Here is a 5971-nt window from a genome sequence, read left to right on the forward strand (position 1 = left end):
CATATCGCAGGTCTAAGAAGCCCCACAAATAAAATGTTCTGTTTAGCTTATTTTAACTCAGCATTTCCAGACTAACTTGACTACCACAGACCCCACTCTTTGCCTGACTTCTATGGCAGGAAGAGAATTACCTAACTCCAAATGCCAATAATGCCAAGGTTAAGAGGCCCTAAACTAAGCCCTTCAAAATATTTGTATTTCCAACCTGCCTTAATGGCAGAAATTTAATCTCAGTAAATTGAGGATCCCGGTAGATTCTTGTTTCCTCAGGTCTCCCAGACATCAGGGGAAGGGGTCCCTGGGTACAGGGTTTGTCTGAGGCCCTTCACATACCCTACAATGCACGGCCCTTCCTGGGGCCCACCCCGGACAGGGAGGCGCAGCTCCCCTCTGGCCTATTTCACAAACCTACCTGGAGCGCCACCGTTCCTCCCAGACGTGGCCCAGCGACACGCAGGGCACAGGACGTCCTCAGAGACCCTCATCCCCGTTTTCTCTTCCCTGCTCCGATTTCCACTATAGGAGAGCATCGCCCTTGTTTGCCCATTTTCATTCTACCCACCATATATTCACTATGCCCTGAGACCCGTTAGGAGCCGGGCATTTGAAACTCCAAAACTTAAGCTTTTGAACCTCAAAAGCCTTTCTATTTTTTTCTCCTCCAATTATCATCTCTGCCAGGAGTTTCGAAAGTCTGTTTAGACTCAGCTTTTTCTCGGCGGTTTTGCTGAGTCACTTGCTCACCAAGAGAATATAAGCAGAACGGCTTTAGCCTGAATTCAGGGAAGGGCAAGGGGCACAAGGATATATGGGAAAAACTGGTTAAATCTCAAAATGTAGTTATCTCACAATAGTGAACCCCCACCCCCACCCCCACCCCCGGGCCACTCGTGAGCCCTGTTCAGTGATATGCTCACATCTCCTTATATCCAACTCGACATGGTTTAAAGTTTCACTTACTGGAGTTGCTGGGGGTAGGGCTAACAAATGGATTTCATTTCACTTGCCAAATCTGATTGATTGGCTGGCTGCCTAGAGTGCAGTTGAAAAGGTGTTTTGAGGCCCCAGCTGGGCCTATTAGGCAACAGTGGCCTGGTCACGCATGCCCTGGGTAAGGGAGGGACAATGCGAGGGTAGACTGAGGCAGTGGCCATCACTGTGCACTGTTAGCTGCAAACTTGGAGACTGATCTAGAACCCCCCTTGTGTAGATCACATAAGCAAATATGTTAAAAGGCTTAATGGAAACCCTAGGAAAAGGGGGGGCCCCAAACATGAAGGATGTTTGGCTACGAGGCAATGTCATCCCAGAACAAACACTCCAGTAGCACCCGCTGGCCATGGGAATGGGACAGGGGCAGGCTTTAGGGGCCTTGCATATTGCTCCTCACTCTTCCCAGCTCCCAGGCTTGCCCTCAGGGAGCTTAGGGGATTTATGCCCTCTGGAGTAAGCACAGAAACTTTGATTGGCCAAACTAGTTATTTGTTCCATGGGCAATGAGAGCCACTGATGGTTTATGAGTGGAGGAATGGCAAGGTAAGAGAGGGTCTTTAACAAGATGAATCTAGCAGCCACAGATGCAATGGAGGGGAGAGTTTAGAGGCAAGGAGGCTTGGAGAGTTGCTGCAGTAGTCCAGGTGAGAAGTCGTCATGGATGGGAATGAGTGCAGAGATAATAATAATGCAGAATTAGTGTCCCAGAAGAGGACAGTCTCCCCACCCCCCAAAACCTGAATACAAGGAAAACCTGAATGCAGGCCTTACAGGAAGCTCGAGTGTTACAAACTTTCTTGATAACTCTTGGGCCTGTAGCGTCTGCCTTCATTTTTAGGAGAGCAAGGGAATTTGCAAAAGTCAGAATGCCTTAAAACGGAAGGCTGCCAGCCTGGCCTGACATAGGGAGCCCCAACTGGGGATCCTTAAAGGAAAAAGAGCATGTCTGCCCCTGTGGAGTCAGGAGCAACAGGCCCTGGGCAAGCCCGCTTCCAGGTGCCTGGACAGCCAAGGAAACTTCTGGTCTCAGGGTTGCCAGAGGCTATCCTGAGAAAGGTCAGGCTGCACTGGGGATGTGGCCGTAGCTCTGTCCCTCTGGGCATTTCTCCAGAGCTAGGAATAATTCTTCCAAGGCTCAAGTCAGCCCCTCCCATTGAAACAAACTAAACCAGAAGCACAAAAACAAAGCTGGGCATAGCCCAGAGAGGAGCTTGCCAAGGAGGAAGACACCCTAGGCTGGAGCTGCTTTTGGCCTATTAAGGCAGGCGACTTGAGGGTAATTGAAGGGGGTGGGGAGTGTGGATATCCTGGCGTGGGTGTGGGGAAGGCATAGAAATAGTGGCAGCTACTCGGCAGAGTTTCCTGCCTTCAGCAAGATGAGAGAGATGCTGCTGCTTCTCTTCCAAGGGTCAGGGTCCCTAATCTATTCCCCACCCCTCTCCTCTCCTCCCCCACCTTGACCTGCCCTTTCGATTTCTGTCTCATCTCTCACCCTCACACCTGGCATTTTGCCTCTCTTGCTACCTCACTGCCCTCCTTTCTCTCATCCCTCCACCTAAATGTGGTCACAACAGAATGTATTCCTGGTCAACCCAGAAGAACCCTCCCCACTGAGGAGAACATTTATAACCATCTCTTCTAGACATCCAAGGCTGGCATGCCCCCGGCAGGCGTCCCTAGAAAACAGCTGAGCTATCCGGAGTCACCTCCTTTACCTATTCCCCAAACCGTGATCTCCAAGCAGGAAAAGATGTGGGTTCTGTGGCCCTGGCTCATCCCCTCTGCCTGGCTCTGCTGGCTTCCCTTCCTGGGTCCCCTGGCGTGAGGGGCAGGGGGGTCAGCCTTTGTGCTGGCTGCAGTCAGTCAGCCATTCAGCTACTCACCTGCCCCCAGCACAGAAGGAGACATAAATGTGTGAGGAGGTCACTGACCACACAAGGCAGCAGGCCCCCTGCTCAGTGGGAGCCGACCAGGCTGCAGAGTGCAGAGGGGAGAGGAGGCTGAGAGTCCAGGAAGGTTGAGAGGAGACAATGGAACAGCTTCACAGGCAGGAAGAGAAAGAATGCATTCTGCAAGGGGATGGAAGAGCCAAGGACCCCAGCCCAAACCGAGCAAGGCCCCTCTGAAAGCAGTGTGTGAGCCGGCCAGGCAGAAGGTTGGAGTTGTTCTGTGGGCAGTGAGAAGGAAACCTAGGAAGCTAACTGGAACACATTCGTGGAGGATCTTGAATGCCAAGTCAGGAGTTTGAAATGTACCCATTCATAATAGAGAGACAGGGAAAGTTGTCAAGCGGGGTTAAGAGAGGTGGGAGGTGGAGATCACTATCAAAATGATGTGTAAGAAGCTATCAAATAGGGCCTTTCTTGAGGCAGACCTGGCATTAGAGTCCACAGTGGAAAACAACAGCAGCTACATAACACGTATTGTGAGGAACACAGAGGGGGAATGGGGCCAGACGCCCGCTCCCCCCGGGCCTCTTAATGGTGGTTCCGCCATAATCACCCCCTCCTCAAGCTACAGAAGCACCTCTCTGGGAATGCGGAGAGACTGTGTGGGCAGAGGGGGCTGTCACAGAGAGTCGCCCACAGAGACTGAGGAAGGAGAGGCCGCCGCCAGCTCTCTGCTCCCGCAGCAGGGTGCTGCGTTCCCTCCGAGCCATGCCATGAAAAAGGAAACCGGGGTGACAGCACGTGGAAGCACAGAGGAGGCAGCTGTGGAACATGTGCATGGCCACCACTTGGTACACGACACTGGGGGGCTTCCCGTGGGTCACAGGACACCTCGAAATAGCTGCACTTCAAGACATGGGAGGCCACAGATTGTATGGTTCCATTTATGTGAAATGCCCAGAATAGGCTAATTGACAGGCAGAATGCAGGGCAGGGGTTGCCAGGGTCTGCAGGGAGGGGGAAGTGGGGGTAACTGCTTAATGGGTGCAGGCAATGTTGGTCCTGGGTGGTGATGTCTGCACAACGCTGTGAATGTGATAAATACCGCTGAATTGGGTATTTTAAATGGTTAAATTAGTAAATTTCATGTTAAGTGTATATGACCACAGTAATGTTCTCAAATAAATAGCAGCTGGGCCTCAGCCATCTTGTCAGTTGTCGTCTCAAGGGCTGCCTGCGATGGGTGGATATCCAGCAGGAGGAGACCCTGGTGTGCAACGTGGGGTGTGTGGGGCAGTGGTTCAGACTGCCGTCTGACGTCCCTTGCCAGAGAACTGGGCCGTGCTGAATCTCCTGAAGAGCTCGCCTGTGACCTGTGGTAGTCATCAGTACTGTTCCCAAGTATTTCAGAGCCTCCCCCTCTGGGCTAACGGTAAGATTGTACTTTCAGGCCCCTTTCCAATTGAGTGGGGCCACGTGACAGGTTCTGGCCAATGAAATGCAAATATAAGTCACTCCGGGCTGCAACATTTCAGCCCCGAGGCAGCTCTTCTGCGAGCTCTTTTCTCCTCTGGTCAAGTGTGGTGGTGTTGGATGTAGGAACTATCCCACCAGCCTGGTGCGGTGAGTGGAGCTTCCGCTGACTTGCAGTAGACGTGTAGCGTGAGAAAGAAGTAAGCCTTTGCTGATACTCAAATGCAGGCAGGAGTGGTTTGTCATCAGAGCATAACCTAGCCCATCCTGGAAGAACCAGTGTTTGAACTCTGGCCCCACAGACAGCCCCAATGGGCCCTCAGGATTAGCCAGAAACATTAGCACACACGAGAGGCAAAACTATTTCAGCAGCTCATTAGAAGAGGAGACTGTGTCCCTTTGCTTTGTCCTCTTTTTTCCACAGGAGATGTCTGGTAGCGGGAGCGGAAGCGAAAGCCTGCATCACGCCTTCCTCCTCTGGTCCCTGTCCTTGAGGAGTTGGTAGGGGAGACAAAATTAAATCAGAGATGAGGTTAAATGTCTAACCACACTGGACTGAGCTGCCTTAAACGGTAATGGCCAGAAAGTAACGAGAGCGCCTATGTGACCGAGCAAGAACAGGTACAGACCCTGACTGAAGGCAGGGACTGGGGCCCCACACCAGTCCCAGGGCCCAGCAGGAGCAGGTGGTGCCTCAGATGGATGTACTTTAGGAGAGTTTAATAGGACAGGACTGTTTACAAAGTGGTGGGCGATTAGGACTAGCAGCAGGAGGGCAATGCTATCATCCCCGGGCCTGAAATTGAGCAAGTAGCTGCAGCTGTCTGGGCCGCCTGACAGGCGCTGTGGTCTAGGCAGCACAGGTACCTCTGCCAACCCTCTGCCCCTCTGGGCGGCAGCCCAGGAGAGACATCCCCACCTCTTTGTCCTGCCTCTGGTTTCCTGCCACTGCCTCCTAACTGATTGACCCCAACAGGGAGCCAGTGGCAAGGGAGGCCTCCTCTACGTCCATGCAGCTCCATCTCCAGGGGCTCTGAGCACAGTGGAGAAGCACCTGTCCTGAGTGAGACTCCTCCAGAAATCGGATCCAGGGCTTTGTGGAGGTTACTTTTTATGAGCGATGTTCCAGCTGGGGCAGGATGGAATGGAAGTCAGAGACAACTCCGGTGGACTTGTCAGAGAATGAGCGGCAAGGTGGAAGGAAGGAGGGTGGAATAGCATCCGGGAGACTAGAGGAAGGAGGTGGGTGAAGAGGGAGAAGTGACCTGGGCACCAGAGGCAAAAGAAGAGCCAGGGAGCTGTCTCGGGCACCCAGGTGACTGTCCAGGGCCTCCTGTGCAAGAACGGTGAGGTGAGGCCCACACGGCTTAGCATCCCAGCCAGGAACACATGGACACTCAAAAGGCTGAGCTGAGGAACTTCGTGAAGGGACTCTGTAAGGTGCAGGCAGGGTTAAGGGATCCAGAAACACCTGGAGACTCACAATTGCAGGAAACTGTTTCCATTCTGTGCCTGAGGAAGTGAGAGAGGGGCTGCTGCCACCAGGAGCTGGGGCTGTGAGGGGACACGGCCTCTGCCAGGCCCCTCGTGAGGCTGCGGGGAGGGTCAGAGGCAGC

This window comes from Manis pentadactyla, chromosome 3 (assembly GCF_030020395.1).
Source record: "Manis pentadactyla isolate mManPen7 chromosome 3, mManPen7.hap1, whole genome shotgun sequence".
Taxonomy (NCBI): domain Eukaryota; kingdom Metazoa; phylum Chordata; class Mammalia; order Pholidota; family Manidae; genus Manis; species Manis pentadactyla.